The 18,527-nt window shown below is 42.9% G+C and overlaps 1 protein-coding gene across 2 annotated transcripts in view; it reads left to right on the forward strand.

Annotated features, from left to right (window-relative positions):
* The window catches only part of ARFGEF3 (ARFGEF family member 3), a 475,184-nt gene that overhangs the window by 347,015 nt on the left and 109,642 nt on the right, over positions 1 to 18,527 (forward strand). The gene's annotated exons all lie outside the window — the stretch shown is intronic.

Consider the following 18,527-nt stretch of genomic DNA (forward strand, 5'->3'; position numbering starts at 1 on the left):
CTCCTGATCTTTCATTGCTCTTCCTGTCAGTGTAAGGTGGCCCACCTTCCTATGTTAGACTGTCGTTTGCGTCCCGTACAGGCGCTGTGCGCGAAGAGGGATGGTCCAATTATGCCTCGCAGTGCCTTTTTCATACCTGTTCCTTATGACAGTTTTGCAGTCGATGGCCACCGTGCCAGAGCAGCATGTGTAGCACAGCACTGCACAACAAGACAAGCTAGTTCCATCTTGCTTTTGCCACTGATGGTCTTTCCAGACTTTGGAACTGTTGGGCACCAGTGATTGTTTGCTTCTCCCGCCAAAAGTTGCTAGTGCTTCAGTGGAGCCATCATTTTCGCTGAAGTGTAAATATACAACTTATTTGACCAGCCTATATTGATATATGCTGAAGTCCGCAGGCTGTTGGCATTTATACAGTTTTTTTTTCTTTGTTTTTTTAACACCTTAACCACGACGGCAATTCCGCAGCGGGGCGGGCATTCTAATGGGTGGGCAGGGCTGCGACGGCCGTTGGCCGTTCTCAGCACTGGGAAGGGAGCACGGAAGGGGTTAAACAGACTTTATTGGTTTTCAGAAAACATGAGTAATCAATTCTGAAATGTTCTTCGGATTTTGTATTTACACTGTTGCAGATAAAATAAAACTTTGAAATGGGTTTACAGCAAACCTCATTCTAATGAAGCATTCCAGGAAAGGGTAGTGAGATTAAGCAACTGGAAGAGTCACTGCTGTGCAGCTCGTTCTGCATACATTGGGTACAGCCTGAAATACAAAAGGGTAGTTAGGAGGGGTTTATTCCACAGGGTCACTGTCTGCTACACACCTCTCCAGGGTTTCATGTGCTTTTACAGAGGATAAGCTAATGGGAAGGCACTGGAATTTGAGGCAGCAACACCGGGAGCAGTAACAAGCACTAGTGCTAGAATCAAGAAATCCGGGTTCAATCAATCAATCAATCACATGTTTGTTAAGCGTTACTACTCACCCGTGAGGGTCTCAATGCGCTGGGGGAGGGGGGTTTCATAGGTTACAGTCCATCAAGGAGGGGGTCTGTCAAAGAGCCAGGTTTTAAGGTTTCTTGTGAAGATGGGGAGAGAGGTTGTCTGTCTGAGGTGGAGAGGGAGGGCATTCCAGGCTATAGATGCGAGGAAGAAGGAGCGGCCGCCTGATCTGGTCTTTTTGGTGCGGGGGACCACGGTGTAGGAGAGCTGGGTTGATCGTATGGTCCTTTGGGGTGCGTGGAATTGGAGTTGGCTGTTCAGGTATGCTGGCCCGGTGTCGTGGAGGGCCTTTTTAGCGTAGGTGAGCATCTTGAAAGTGACTCTAGCTTCGATTGGGAGCCAGTGGAGTGTGCACAGATGCTGGGAGATTGGGGTTGGCTGCAATATGGGTCAAAGTAAAGTGTTGTGTAGAACTACCAAAGAAGGTACTTTTAAAGAGTGGTCTTTGACCATCTGAGAAAGGGCTTGGTGGGAAATAAATGTTGTAGCCCAGGGAGTCTGATTTTTTTGGGTACGATAAACGGCACCTGCCCTACGGGGCACCCATAATCACACCACCTACTGCAGCCTTTTCTACCTCTTGAGAATAGGTACATTAACATCAACAGAATGTATTGTTAAAGAGTTTTACAAAGCAAATGATTGTCAATGAACTGACCTCTGGGCGCGATGCATAACACAAGACTTATGTGCTGTAGCAGCTCCTCGGTTAAGGCGAAGGAGCATCACCCCACTGCTCTCTCAGCAGTGAAAACATAAAGAAATTATAGTATCACAGGTGATTAACATTTTATATTTCCTATGCTGAGCAGAGTCAATCACAGGGCGGGGCTGGGCTATGCTGATAGACAGCATCTGCAATAGGGAGGAGGAGTGGTGGACACTGCTGCAAGTGCTCATGATGATTTGTCCTGCTGTCTTAGGATGGCCAACCCGGCATGCAAACATAGATCTTTCCAACCCGAGCTGTGTTGCACAGCCTAGTTGAGAACAAGCAGAGGATCCCAGGCCCTATCTGAGCAGTAAACCAGCCTGCTTAGGCTAACCACGTTGCTTCTCTCATGCATTACCAGCATGAGAGCAGCGCTGTGATTGGCATAGGGGACCGGGAGCCTTTCATGGCATGGACTACCTGCTGGGAGTTGAGAGGAGAGGTGCAGAAGCGCACCGAGGCGGCAGCCAGCTGCTAATGCCTTTTTTGTTTTATTCCCCCCTGCTGCCTCACCACTATTATGTCACAGCAGCCGCCACTGCTTATGTGTGCCTGCTCAAGATCTGTGTGGGGAACAGCAGAACTGAAGATGGTCTTCTGTACTGTATGGAAGTACACATTTTAGAGAGCTGCTGTCTGGATGATTTGTCGTCTAAATATCTTTTGCAAATACTGAAGCATAAAAATGAAAAAAAAAGTTAATAAATGACATGAATGCACCCTTTTTAACAAAAAAAAATAACTTTACACCCACAATTTCATGTGATGTTTATTTGTTTTACTTAACCTAGTCTTAAGGTAAGTACTTTCAAATCCTTGCTTTAACCTATTGTCAGTCAGATAACTCACTCCCATCTCAACAAACGTTCACCAGGCTGTGAGGGAGTGGGTCCGAATCGTACTTTTGCTGGACTATGTGGGATAAGGTGGGACCGGAGGGTACTACCCAAAACAGTCATGCGCACTTTCCCTGGTCTCCATGCAGGTTGCATTACAGCCTTCCTTGGAGAACATGCTCAGGACCCCATTCCCTTGTTGAGCGTTGAACCAGGACGCTCAAAACCATTCCCAATGCTGCATTGCAGCGTTATGCTTGGTCAGGGGAGCCTGGGTGCCTACCAATCACAACGCTGTGAGGGGAACCTGGCTGTTCTTCCTGACTTTCTGCCCCACAAGGAGATCAGGATCAGAGACGCGGGACACAACGGCAAGGTAATTGTGTATATATATATATATATATATATATATATATATATATATATATATAAATATATATATATATTTTGTTACAGCAAATGCGCACCTGCGCTTTTCAACAGGCACAGCGCTCCTTGGCTATCCAGCCTGCATGCCTCTCATGCCTCGCAGCTCACCTTTTCTCCTTATTTCTTACACATGTGCCCGACGCGTTTCGAGGCTGGCCACCTCTTCTTCATGGGGCATATTTAAAAAAGACAGGCAATGCTCTCAAACTTGTTTGGCACCAGCTTTATTTCACTAGCACAGAAACGCCCTCAGTGGGCGCGGCTACATCGTCTTGTCACCATCAGGAATGATGGTTATTGTAGTCCTGAATGAGAGTCCACATAATATACCTTAGTTCGGTGGCCTGCGTGTGCCTGTTGAAAAGCGCAGGTGCGCATTTGCTGTAACAATATATATATATATATATATATATATATATATATATATATATACATATACATATATACACACACATACCGTCCCGACGTTGTCCGGGTATGAATTGCTGCCGGCCAGTAGTATATTGTTTTGTAGGATTTCGTTTTGATAGCATTTCTTATCTGTGACAGGCCTGTGAAACGCTCCGATTCACAGTGCACTGCTGATGCACTTAAGAGTGCGCGTTCAGTAGTGTGTGAACTCGACTTTCCCTACTTTATTTTTCCTTGCAATATTATAAAGCACGAACTCGACAACATGGCATGAGCACAATTTACAGTACAGAAGAACACATTCATTTGTGGTAGGCACGGGGAGACAAAGCGATTAGCCTGGAATCACAGGACGGGAGATGTGTCTAAAAGTGTATGTCGGTGCTGGCCATCAATGAGAGAGACCTGTGCATTTCTCAAATGGATGGTGAAAAAATATGAGTATGTTGCTGGAGATGTGGGCAGCCGTGCCACCAATGTACTTACCGGGGGAGGGTAAACACCCATTATTCCGCAACTTTCTTTCCGCATACCATCACTCCGCATACTTTCATTACGAAAGTACCATGACTCCGCAATGCCATTATAACGCATGGCATTACATTTTATATGCTTTTACCACGCATACATTTACAACGAAATTCGTTGTAAATGCATGAATGGTAAAAGCATGTTTTTTTTTAATGTTTGGATAAGATAAGTATGGGTATAGGGATGCATGTTTTTGGGTATTGAGGTATATGTTTTGGGGTGTTTGGGTATTTTAAGGGTTCAGATATAGTTTTGGGTTATGGGGTACAGGGGTAGTTTTAGGGTTTAGGTATGGGGTACAGGGGTATTTTTAGGGTTCAGGGCTAGGTTTGGGTTTTGGGGTATAGGGGTATTTTTAGGAATCAGGGGTAGGTTTGGGTTTTGGGGTACAGGGGTATTTTAAGGGTTCAGGGCTAGGTTTGGGTTTTGGGGTACAGGGGTATTTTTAGGGTTCAGGTCTAGGTTTGGGTTTTGGGGTACAGGAGTATTTTAGGGTTCAGGGGTAGGTTTGGGTTTTGGGGTACAGGGTTATTTTTAGGGTTCAGGGCTAGGTTTGGGTTTTGGGGTACAGGTGTATTTTTAGGGTACAGGGGTAGGTTTGGGTTTTGGGGTACAGGGGTATTTTAGGGTTTTGGGGTACAGGTGTATTTTTAGGGTTCAGGGGTAGGTTTGGGTTTTGAAGTACAGGGGTATTTATAGGGTTCAGGGCTAGGTTTGGGTTTGGGGGTACAGGGGTATTTTTAGGGTTTAGGGATAGGTTTGGGTTTTGGGGTACAGGGTATATTTATAGGGTTAAGATGGGTTAGTGTTTAAGGGTGTTGGGGTATTGTAAGGAGTAAGGGTGGGTTATGATTATGGGGTGCAGGGGTATTTAAAGGGAGCAGGGTGGGATTAGCACACCATATGAGACATGGCATGAATGGCGGAACGTACCATACGCCCCCAGCGTTTGTCACGCCCCCAGCACATGCCCACAGCACAAGACAGACACGCCCACAAGGGACTACTTTGCTAGCACGGTTCTTTTACCTTTTAAATGTATATGGTGGGCGTCTGCATAGCCTATGTCCTTCTGCTGCAACTGCCCTTTCCAACTCTGTATTGGGTGTTGTGATTGGTGCTGTGGTTCCTGAGATTACCCGCCTCAAAGGTTTGGGCTCTCTCTTTATTATATTAGTATAGATATATATATATATATATATATATATATATATATATATATATATATATATATATATATTTATTTATATATATATATATATTTTATTTTTTTTCTCAATTGAGCGACCCCTGTGCTCCCCAGCTCTGCCACCCGTGAGTCATGCTGGCCACCACTGCCCCTGTACCTCTGCCCAGGAAGCATACGTGCTTCTAGAGAAAAGACCATAAAGCCCAATAGAACAGGGCAAATGCTCCCCTGAGTAGGCTGCTAAAATTTTGGAATATACTCACTTATTCAAACTTGGTGTAAAGGGGTTCATATCGTTCCCAGTAGGATCAAAATTCTAAAATAAAGATCGAGAGCTAAACTAGCTGATGCTAGAAAAAACTCCTTCCTTGTCAAAACTGGAAGATGAACAGAATCCATCTGCACATCTTGTAAGTTCAAAAGCAAATTCCAACAAGGCACTATTGCCCTACTAGGAGGACGAGATACTTCAGCAGTCTTAAAGCATAAGGTTCAAAGCTTCAACATCTCCCAGGGTTCACCAAAAAATCTTGATTGCAGACCATTGAAAGCCCAGTTCAGACCCCTCCCACAAAAACAAAGGAATATTAACCTCCAGCTGTAAAATGGGATTGACCCCCTTATTCATACACCATCTTTCAAAGGGCGACCTTTTAGAAACCTGAACAGAAGCTGCTAATTGTAAGGGAACCCCCATATTCTAAGGCCCTACTCTTTCTGTCTCCTTGCCAACAAGTGTGGATGCTACAGGTGTAATATTGGAAGATGTGGATATCTCAAACGTGATGCTTGCGTTTGAAATACCCATTATGGTTCCCATATCAGTCAAAGAAGAAATAAACTGGGATGAACAGGGCCAAGCAGAAATAATCAGTACCACTGAAGCCTTTGCCTATTGATTTCCAACAGAACCCTTAATATTAGGAAAAAAATAGAAATAGTATAGAAAAGATTAGGAGGCCAAGGATAAGAAAGACTATTGACAGCCCAAGCCTACTTCATCCTAACTCTTAAGAAAAGTAGCTGAGTTAGGGAATTCTCTTGACTGGCAAATAAGTTAAATTTTCGTGTCCCCCGTTTCCTGCAGATTTCTCTAAAATGTGTGGATTCTGATTATAATTGTGGCATTATGCGAATAGTTTGCTCAGTCCGTCTGCTGTCACTTTCTCCAAACCCCTGATGTGAATTGCTGTCCAAGAAAGATGATGTGTTTTCCCATTGACAAATCTGTGCTGCAATGTCCCATAAGAGTATGTTTGCCTGCTTGTTGTTTGGGACTTTGCTGTCATATTGTCCATCCTGATCAGCAGTCATGTATTCTGAATTTGAGAAGCAAGAACTCTTGTGATGGCCTTTTGGATTTGTAGAGACCAGCAGACCTGAATGACTCTCCACCTATTACCGCTTGCATCTGGTGCGACTGCTGAGCACAGAGAGGCGCCTCTCTTGAATTGTAGGGGGTGAATCTACCAATACAACGCCTTCTGAATCCGAGAAGGCGTGCTGATCCATTCTGGGAAATTGGTAGATTGTGACCCAAGGATCTACCATCAAGCATAATTTGACCCAAGCTCCATGCAGTGCTTAGTTTGTGAAAAACATAAGTGCCAGGGCCCTTCTCATGAGGCCACTGCAGCTTGCACCACCTATTGCCCCTGCCAGTGCCCGTACCAACACAACTAACCATCACACTCTTACTAGTGTGACAATTCAGACTTTTAGTATACATTAAAATGACTAATACCTGCCACCTAAGCTATTCTTATGGCTTTGGGTGACCGGTTTAGTCATTTTAATATATATTGAATTATTAAAACACTGTTGGTGTGCTCTTCACGAAATTAGATAGACAGCGCCACCATGTGGCAGGCTGCCATAAGTGCCGGTGTTGACACTAGAGTACCGGTGCCGAGCACCAGAAACCACCGGTTCAAACGGCTCAAAAGTAACACTGTCAAAATGACTGCTATCGGTCTCTGAATTTGCAACAAGGACCTCGTTTGGGGCAGAACTGATCGATAAGAGGCATCGATGAGATCTGCAGCTTGCCACTCTGATCAAGGAGAACTACTACACCTTTGTCTGTGCTAAATCGAACCATGACAACTACCTTGTCATGTGCTGGTTCGAGCTTCGGGTTCTCACAATTTATCAGGGAACAGTGGGATTGCAGCAGAAAGAGAATGCTCATCATTGGTCTTAAACTTTGGCGGAGAATAAATTGACCAATCAGCTAAGTGAAGATCTACTGGAACAAATTGATTGTGCAGGAAGGCCACCAGCAGAGCATCAATGTTGTGAACACACTTGATACTGATTTCAAACTAAATGGAAGGACACATAACACCAAAACACCACATGTAGATGTTTGTAAGAGAATAGGTGTATTGGCCACAGTGTCCAACAGCCTCAGGTATCAACCGCTGGAGGTAGAATCCTCGTTCATCAATCCTTCTCCCACATTCCTAAACACAACCTATTTACGAACACCTGCCACCACTTGAATTAGTTTAGGAGGAAGAAGATATAGATTAATATTAGTTGGTTGTGAAGAATTTAGAAAAACAATTTGATGTACAACCTAGTTTAATTTTAAACAGACATAACTTTTTTTGTATGAGGGAACAACATCAAGATGAATCAATTGATTGCTATGTGGCAGCTTGTCGTATGCTTGCAGCAGAATGTGAGGGTGAAAATGTCATTCCTCTACTCATCCGAGATCAGATAGTTGTGTGTTGTTGGGACAAGAAAATCCAAGGAAAACTGTTGACTGTGAAGAATCCAACACTTATAGAATCTCTGATTTTTGTGCACTGGAATGTGCAAGTATGCTAGTAATTCTCCTAGCTGGATGAACAGACTAACTTTCTGAAGACAGTCAATTTTGAAATGAGATGTAAAGACCCATGAATTAACTCTTTCAGGTCTAGGACGGGATCAAAATGTCCCGAATTCCTGATACATTTTCCACTAGGAAGAGTATTGAGTATATTTCTTGATTCCACTCGTCTGCCACAATTGGTCCACTGCCATTTTCTGTACCACTCCTTTGATTTCTGAACTCAGAGCCTCTGCCTTGATCCTGCATCTTGGGACGGATCGACCTGCAACACCCATGAGTATGATAACTTGGCCTTCCGTGAAGCCTTGGAGAAAACCTTCCTCTTGTCCCTGGGAAGCCTCTGTATGCCAAACTGCTTAGAGTTCCCTGCTTCTTTGAGTCAGATAGGAATCTAAAAAAGCTTAAAACCTGGCTGTTTAGGTCAGCCTAATAGGCCAAGTTTTAACTATAGCTTATTGTGCTGGAAATCTTGGTCACTTTACCTAGCACTGGGACACTTGGGTGCAAAGTAGCCAGGTGCTTTATAAGTGATTTTATTATTATTATTTCTGGTCAGCAGTATGATGAACCGAGGTCTTAACCAAGGATTAACCAAGCTGAAATTGCTTCTCTCTAGATGTTAATAAGTACGCTGAGTGCTCATGTTGGCAAAGGAGGATCCCTTACTTACCTTAAGAAAGGACATGCTTTCTGTCCATAACAGCTTACGTCATCATTTGTTCCAGCTGGTGTCCAAACCGTGTTACTCAAAACAAGGGACTCTTTAAAGGATCTGACATTTCATCATTGCCAACCTTTCAGTACCTGAGCCTCATATGACATAGTGCCTTAATAGCATCACTTTCTACTAGTGACGAAGCACAGAGGCTATCACAAACATAAAGATGGCTTGTTCTCTCTGGACAAGAAGCTCAGAGCAATCCTCGTTCCTGTGGGCAACATATAACATTCCTTAACCAAGGACTGGGCCATGTAGGCTGCGCGAGTTCTTGCTCTCATTGCCATGTTTTGGCCTGCATAGCCTTCCTCTCAGAAACGTTGTATATGTTTGTCCTTGGCATGTGCCTATGTGCAGTCTGTAGTATTCCTATTTGATGTCATTTCTAGAACCTTTGATGTCACTTAGAATGCTGCTGTGTCTTGAGCTCATTCTGCTGTGAGCTGCTCCTGGGTTAACTGCCTGTTTCTACTTGTGGATGTCAAGTTGTCATTCCTTCATTAAAAGCTGTAACTCAGAACCTGCGTTTGGATTGAATTACTACATAATTTCTGGCGACGACTGGGTACCTACAGCTACTACTTTCAAGATAAAGACTTCTTTTAATGACAACGTTCACTCTTGCTTCTGGAAGCTTGTTTCCTGCCTACAGCTCTACACCGCTGAACTTGCCTTTAAATGGTGCCATTCTCTGATGCAAGAAAGCGACCCGTGAGTTCTACAATTATTTTTCATTTTTGGCGATTATTGCTCTTACCGGGTATTAGATTCAGTTGCACGCATCTTTTGAATCGCGTGGAATCTCTGCACCCGCTCTGCCTGCACCCGCAGCATCTAGGCAACTCAGAAGCGCCTAGCAACGTTCAAAAGCTTCCATCTTCGTCCTCCGATCCCTCGGAACTCCGCTGCATTGTGGGAACTCCGCTGCATTGTGGATATCACCTTCAACCTTGAGACGTCTGACGTCACGATGTGCCGCCATTTTGTTTATTTACATTTTACATCGGAAAACAGTGCTCACGAAGACGCTCTTCTTTTCCTCATATCTCCTTCGTTTTGCCTCGTTTTTCAAGCGGATTCATTTTCCTGCTGTTCACTGACATTAAGGTACTGGAATATAATCTTACATTTATTTATTTTTTTTTTTTTTCTCTCATTTTTACCACCATCTTCCAGACTATCCCAGTTACAAAAATTACTTAAACATGTCCAACATTGCTGCGCCACCTCATTTCTTACAAAATGCTGGTGATCCTAATATTGAATGGGATTTATGGCATCCTATGTTCTTAGCCTATGTTGAGGTGTTAGAGAAAGATGGGTGCTCCGCTAAACGCAAATTAGCTCTTCTCAGACACTGTCTTGGTGGAGCTGGCATTAAAGAATTCGACAATCTTCCATCACTTGATGATGCTGGAGACTTAGATGTGTTTGAAAAAGCATGTGCACAAATGAAAATTCGTTTTGGAAGGAAGATAAATACAGTTATGGAACGTTTTAAATTTTATTCCCGAATTCAAAAACAGGATGAATCTATCGAGGATTATGTTTCTGCTTTAAGATCTCTAGCTTGTTCTTGTGCTTTTGAGACCATCTCTTACGAACAAGTGCTCCGAGATCAGATTATGATGCGCACCAAGAGTAAGAAAATCCAAGAAAGACTCTGGTTAGGTACAGAATCTTCTTTAAGCTCTGTCATCAATATAGCTAAAGGCATTGAGCAATCCGAATTGTTTGTTTCAGAAATCAGAGGTCAACCACCCAAGCCTCAAGTCACTGAAACTGAAGTCGCATTAGTAAGAAATCAAAATTTTTCATCCAGTTCCAACAAGTCATTTCCCAAAAAAGACAATGAGAAGAAAGTTGTTGAGAATAAAACTATTGCTGAAAATAAATTCTCCTACAGGAAAAATATTTATTGTTACAGGTGCGGTAGCTCTAACCATGTTGGAAATTATAGAGGATGTCCAGCTTGGGATAGAGTCTGTGTAAAATGTAAAAGAAAAGGACATTTTTCAAACGTCTGTCGTTCTTCTCAAAGAGTCAATTACATCTCCCAAGAAGAAGAAGAAGTTTTACAAAGCTTTAATTGTATTCTATCTGTTGATGACTCAGAACAGAAAGAATTTCCCTCTTTTACCATTTTAGTTGATAACCAGCCTATCCTTTTAATGATGGATTCTTGTTCATGGTACTCCATCATTGGTTTGAATCTGTTTAAAAGTCTCTGGGGGGATAGAAAATTATTGACCTCCGACATATCTCCAGGGGGTTACACTGGTAAGAGAATAAATATCGAAGGCTTCTTCTGGGCTGATTTTCAAGTTGCTGATCGTTTTGCTAAAGGGAAAGTTTATGTCGCCACCAAAGGCGTTGCTATTTTTAGTTGGCCACATCAACGCCTACTCGGCATTAAACTTGATCCCAATGCAAACCCTCCAGTCTACTTGGGAGAACCTTATGTTTTAAGTATTTGCGATGCTGAAGATAATTCTTTGTTTGTAGAAAATACAAAAAAATGCTTTCCTGATGTTTTTAAAGACACTTTGGGTAAATTTGTTGACTTTCAGCATAAAATTATGCTTAATGACAATGCCATTCCTGTCAGACACAGGGTCAGGAATGTTCCACTGGCCTATCGGGAGAAGTTAAAAGACATTTTGAGTGATCTTGTATCCAAACAAATTATTGAACCCATAGAATCATCTCCTTGGGTTTCCCCCATTGTTTTATCACTCAAAAGTTCTGGTGAGCTTCGTCTATGTGTGGATCTCCGCAGCTTGAATAAGGAGATCTGGGTAGACAAGCATCCCCTCCCCAATATCCATGAGTTAATTTCCTCTCTCACTGGCGCTACCGTCTTTTCAACCATCGATTTAGCTAGTGCCTATCATCAGGTGGAGTTACACCAAGACTCGAAGAAACTCACAGCTTTTGTCACTCCGGAAGGCATGTTCCAGTATTTGCGCATGCCTTTCGGTCTCGCAAGTGCTGCTTCTGTGTTTCAACGCCTGATGAAAGAGGTTCTTCTTAATTGTAAAGGGGCTATTGCGTTCCAAGACGATATTTTAATCTTTGGTGTTGATGTCGAGGAACATGATCATAATTTGCATTGCGTACTGTCCAATGTGCAGAAGAAAGGTCTCACTCTAAAGTTCAACAAATGCAAATTCCGACAATCTAAAGTTGAATACCTAGGGCATGAGATCTCCAGTGATGGCATAAAACCCAAATTAAATCATGTAAAAAGTATCACTGATGCCCCCACTCCCCTTTCGAAGGAACAACTATTATCCTTCTTAGGACTTACCGAATTTTATGGAAAATTTGTGAAAGACTATTCTACCATTGTACATCCCTTACGCTCTTTGCTAAAGAAACAAGCCAAGTTTGTGTGGGGTACAGAACAGCAAACCTCCTTTGATTCGTTGAAAAGCAAAATTGTTAATGCCCCTTTCCTCAAACCCTTCTCTGTCCATAAAGATTGCATTGTATGCGTAGATGCCAGCAATGTAGGACTTGGTGCTGTTTTGATGCAAAGAGATCGTTTTGGTGAATATGTTGTTTCCTATGCTTCTAGGACTCTGAGAGATGCTGAGTTTAATTACTCTACTATAGAAAAGGAACTCCTTGCTTGCACTTGGGCTACTCAGCATTTTCGACAATTTATTTGGGGTACAAAATTCACTTTGAGGACCGACCACAAACCCCTTGTCAACATGTTGTCAGCTGGGGGTGGCAGAACTCTCACCGCCCGTTTGGCCCGTCTCGCTGCTAAACTGCAGGAGTACCAGTGTGAAGTTGTCTATGTTCCAGGACGGCTTAATGTACATGCAGACTGCATGTCACGTCTTCCTGTCAAAGAAATTCCCAATACGGTTATCTCTGATGAATGTGATGTTGCTTTCTCCCTCTCTGATGTTAATTTAATTTGTGGTAAGGGTTCAGAAAATTCCATCACTGAAAGCGTTTGGTCTGATGCCATGCGTAACGATGAGGTTCTTACCAAGGTTAAGTCCTTTTTGTATGCTGGTTGGCCTGAAGAGCGGAAGTTGTGTGGTGATTTAGCTTCCTTCTTCAAAGTAAAAGATGAACTGTCAGTAATAGATGACATGGTCTACAGAGATGACAAAATTGTCCCACCCCTTGACGTCCGTGAATCTATTTGTAGATTGGCCCATGAAGGTCACATGGGTATGTCCACCACTAAAAGAAGAATCCGAGAGTATTATTGGTGGCCCAGTTTAGACGCTATGGTTGATAGGTGGGTAAGGAATTGTTCTCCATGTTCCTTAAGCGACAAATCTGTGAAACCCATTTCTTCTGGATTTTCCCCTATTGAATTTGTTTGTGGACCTTGGAGGAAGTTAGGTATTGATATCATCAGTCCTTTTAATTACCAGTCAGGTAAGGACATGTTCGCTGTAGTACTTGTAGATTATTTCTCCAAATGGCCCGAACTCAAAATTGTCGATAAAGTTAATTCTGAAGTCGTTGTTGAATTTCTAAACGAAGTATTCTGTAGAGAAGGTCTACCTGAAGAAATTGTCTCTGACAATGGACCGCAGTTTGTCAGCGAAGTTTTCTCTGCTTTTCTTGAAACTTGTGGTATCCTCCACAAAAGAGTTTCTAATTATTCTCCCCAATCAAATGGCCAGGTAGAACGCTTTAACAGAGTTATTAAGGAATCTTGCCAATTAGCTCTACGGAGTGGTTTAAAATGGAAAAAAGCTCTACAAGCTACTCTGTTTACCTATCGGATGTCCCCCAACTCTGTTACTGGCTTGTCCCCTTTTGAAATGTTGCGTTGCAGGAAACCTGGTACCAAAATTTTTCCTTGGTGGTTGAAGTCAAAGGACTCTGGATATTTAGAATTGGATATGAGTAGAATTAGAGACCGTGTTGGTAAATACCAAAACAAAATGGTTAGGAACTCTTCCCCCAAATTTGTCTCGCCCAAAATTTCTGTTGGTGACTTAGTCAGAGTAAAGTTTGGTGGCATCATCCCTAAAGGCATTTCCAGGTGGTCTTCCCCTGTCAAGGTTACGGAAGTTTTCAGCAAAGCTGTCAGGGTTGAGGGCGGTAAGATTTGGAATTTTAGGCGTGGATTGTGGATGTCAAGTTGTCATTCCTTCATTAAAAGCTGTAACTCAGAACCTGCGTTTGGATTGAATTACTACACAGTCCTCATGATCGGCATGCGTTCTGGTCTTCCAGCTAAAGTAACTATAACTGAGTTAACCTTCAGTGCATGAAGAAGGGAATTGTCCGCATCTTTTAGTGCCTACATATTTTGCATGAACCTGGGTACATATAAACAATCCAAATCCCTCCATTCTCTGAATATGAAGCTGTATCTTCCCATAGCAGGGCAAAGCAGGACCTAAAGGTTTAGCGCACTGTGGGAAAAAGCACAGCGGAAGAATCTTCTTGTAGCTCTGATGGAAAGGTTTCCTCTTAAATGGTGCAGGATCTGTATCATCTCTTCTCTGTTCACGTATTTATCTCGACTTTATGGACTTGCTTCCTTTGGAACAGGAAGCAAATGAAGGATCATCCCTTGATGTTGCCTTGGCTTGTGCTTCGTCTCTTTTTCAACCGTCCGACTCTTGCAACAGCATCATGAGCAGTGATCTGACTGTCTGCATTCTATGGAGCACCAGCTGGATCCACTGATGGAACAGAAGAGGAGAAAGAGCATCTGCTCCTGCTTCCGACCTCTTTCCTCTTCCTCACCAAATAAAAAGATTCAGTATACTCGCTTAGAGCACCTTTTGCCCTCCATTTTTGTTGATCACAATAAAATGCTACAAGAGAGTTCCTTATATCAATACGAGAAGATTCCCTTCATTATAAGTTTTCTCATTTGTCCACAAATCTGCACTCCTATTTGTTTTCCATAAGTCCTTCTGAATAAGAAGATGGTCAGACAGAAGACCATAGCAATGACCTGTCTATGTTCAATCTATCACAAAGGATAGCTTGAAGCATGTTTCAGATTTGCACACATTGTAACATGATTACTTGTATGTGAGGGTGTGGCTGGGCTGGTAATCTTCTTACCTCCTCTTTATATAGCTTGAATACAGCAATGGCCAGGCATGAACCCATGCCCTTCAGATCTCTAGTCAGTAGTTTAACTATAGGCTGAATCTGCCTCCTTACTATCTCACTGTCACACCATCAAATCTCTGGTTGCCCGAGTTACTGTTTCTAGGGTGCCAAGAATGACACTCTCTTCATCAAACGCACGCCCGCTCCTCCTCCTGCGCTGATGACCATGTGCGGCATGTTTACCTACCACAGGGCGCACCAGCCGCACGGTATGCAGATCGCATTGTCTGCTAGTATAAACATCCAAAACTCCACATGTAGATGTTTGTAAGAGAATAGGTATATTGGCCACAGTGTCCAACAGCCCCAGGCATCAACTGCTGGAGGTAGAATCCTCATTCATCGATCCTTGACGCACATTCCTAAGAACAATCTATTTACGAACACCTGCCACCACATGAATTAGTTAAGGATGAAGAAGATATAGATTAATATCAGTTGGTTGTGAGACAATTAGAAAAGCAATTTGATGTACAACCTAGCCTAATTGTAAACAAACATAACTTTTTTTTATTAGGGAACAACATCAAGATGGATCAATTGATTGCTATGTGGCAGCTTTGCGTATGCTTGCAGCAGAATGTGAGGGTGAAAATGTCCTTCCTCTACTCATCCGAGATCAGATAGTCGTGCGTTGTTGGGACAAGAAAATCCAAGAAAAACTTCTGACTGTGAAGAATCCAACACTTATAGAAACTACAGATATTGTAAATAGCATAGAATTATCTGGGAAGTCATGTGAAGAATTGACATGCAAAGAGCAGAGTGGAGTCGTTGTTGTGAAAGATAACTTGGAATTTAGAACACAGTGGGTAGAATAAAAAGTATATTGAAAAGAAAGAAATCAATGCTGGATTCTTTAGCCAAAAAAACATCTGTTCCAGGTGTGGTTATCCCAATCAGGCGCCCAATGGTCGCCCTTGTCCTGCCAAGAATGTCAAGTGCAGGTCATGTGGGAAGGTGGGACATTCTGCCAAAGTTTGTCAATATACAAACGATAAGGTGAATGCAGTGCCTGCCAAGGTGACCAGTGATCGCTCAGATGACGATAAAAATTGTAAAAGGGGTGTGGTATTGGTTGTTCAGAGTGGTGAATCCAACTGTGTAGACTCATATGAAAATTATGTGGTTGATGGGAAGGTGTCAAACCTTTTAGTTGATTCAGGAGCAAGGATGACAATGATCACCGAAGATGTTTGTAAGAGAATAGGTTTTTTGGCCACAGTCTCTAAAAGCCTCAGGCATCAACTGCTGGAGGTAGAATCCTCGTTTATCGATCCTTCATGCACATATCTAAGCACTAGAACCTGGAATGTGGAATGCAGGATGAAGAGTCCATCGCCACACAATGTTACAGGTACGCCACAGAAGCTACAAGTATTTCTTCTAGCTCCAAGCTTCCATGAGGTGGAAACTACTCTATTATTTGCAAACCTCCTCGAACAGGAAAGAAATGTTTACAGAGCCCTGACCAACAGGAGGTAGGCCAAATAGACTGTCTTCTGGGTGTGATACATCTAGGAGGGTCTAGAGCAGTGGCCGAATAAGGCGGGATCGAGGGGTGCAACGTGCCCATACTTTTTTATTTAAGAAAAACAGTTCCCCTACTTGTGAAAAGATAACCGTCCCAGGACTGTTAATTCCGAGAGTTGAAATGCTTCAGCTGCAGTGTAAGGCAGGGAGTCTACTGTGCTGGGAAACTGACGGGGGCAGATGTGGGCAGCTGGTCACTCTGCAAGTGAATGAATGATAAGTTGTGCTATAGCATACGGCTACTCAAAAAGAGTATCCCGATGCTGTTTCGGCAGCTTAGAGCAGAACGGAGGCATAGGCCACTGATCGCCTGTCATCACTGCAGTCTGAATAAGGGAGATTTTAGCTCTTTTATACATTTTGCTTCATCTGCAATGGACCTCACATGTTCAGGCAGCTGGTTCCATATATCCGCCACTCTAACAATGAAGGAAGAACCTCCCCTCCGTAGCCTTTTAAAATGGGGAACCACAATTCGATATTGCAGCAACGCAGGGATCTTCCAGGGCTGTATTCCTTAATTCTTTCATTAAGGTATGCAGGCCCCTTATTGTAAAATGCTTGGTGCATTTACATTATGTGTTTTCGACTGGCAATCAGTTAAGTCTCTCCCGAAATAATGATACTGATATTTGGTATTTTATACAAAAGGCGGACTACCATATTTTGCATAACTTGTAACCACTGGATCATATAGTCTAGGAGGCTCAGAAATAACACATTGGCATAGTGCAGCCTTGAAAAAATCAGTACCCTGACAACTGTGACTTGGGCATAATGCGAAAGCAAATGAAACTTCTTCAGCATGCGCAAAATTCAGACGCATGTTTTCACTACTGCTGATACCTGTGCCTTAAACGAAAGTTGGGTGTCAAACATTATGCCAAGATTCCTAGCCACCGCTTTTAGAGGGGACTAAGGGGGCACCATGTTGGGCCAAGCTCCTACCCATCCGGGAAGGGTATCCGCCAGAACAACAACATTTCCGTTTTATTGGGGTTGCATTACAATTTATTGGCCTTCAGCTAATCCGGCAGCGCTACCATACATCGAGCAAATCCATCCTTTTCCTTTATGGAATCCCCACCATACGTGAGCAGTAGTTGGCTATCATCCGTATATCAGATAACCTTTATTCTAAATTATTCAACTGAATTTGCCAGAGGAGCCATATAAATGTTGATGAGCGTGGGGTTTAGGGAGGAGCTTTGTGGCACTACCCACTGCAGCTTTTTTGCTCCTGAACCATAAGGCGTCATCCAAACCGTTTCTCAATGAAGGAACCCAGGAGACTATTGAAGTAATTTTTGTGTAGAATAATATTGAACTGTCCTGGGTTATTTTACATTCATGAAGTGCACCCCTCTCCCACCTGCTCTAGGGCTATGTCCCTCCTTTATTTCCTCGACCTTTTGTAATACCTCTGCTTCCTCCACTCAGTTGTGCCATTGACATTCCCTTGCTTCCTCAACACTTCATTCTCTTCAGTGTTTCTTTGCTTGTCGCAACCCCTTGTCAGTATGCGGTGTGCTGCTCGTTGGTTGTGTTGTTTGTTTGAACTCTCTAATGCGATCTACTGTTACTTAAATGGGGCTTAATATATTAACCCTCTTTGTGTTGTGTCCCTCGTCCTCCCCTTGCCTGTCCCTTGTCCTTCCTCCCTTTCAAATCTGTGCACGAGGCTCGGGCCGAGCGCTGTCGTTCTAGAATGTTTACGGGGGATTTTGATGAGAGAGAACCGTTATTACAGTTAGCACGTGACTGTAGCTTCTTGAATAAAGACTATTGAAATCATCCTCATTCCCGATTCCTTGTTATTACAAAACTGGCGACGAGTGAAGAAGCGTTTTGAAGCCGGGTTAATCACTTCACATCTACAGTATTAATTAAGTGAAGCAGCAATGTAATGTGAGCTGTTCACTCGTTGCAATTTGTGAAAAAATATTTACGTCAAATGGCCACTTGAGGAAGCCCTAATGATATAATAAAATAATAAATAAAGGGGCACATGCATCAAGGTAGGCTTTTGCGAGTCCTTAATTGTGATTATTAAAGAATCGCATTTAAGGACTTGCAAAAGCCTATGCATGTAGGAATCGCTATAAAAATAGCGATTCCTAAACATCCCATAATTGTGACTCGCGAATTGTGAGTCGCAATTAAGGAATGGCTTCCCATTCATTCCTATGGGCCTACGGGCCCATAGGA

The sequence above is a fragment of the Lissotriton vulgaris genome, chromosome 6 (genome assembly GCF_964263255.1).
Source record: "Lissotriton vulgaris chromosome 6, aLisVul1.2, whole genome shotgun sequence".
In the NCBI taxonomy this organism is placed as follows: Eukaryota; Metazoa; Chordata; class Amphibia; order Caudata; family Salamandridae; genus Lissotriton; species Lissotriton vulgaris.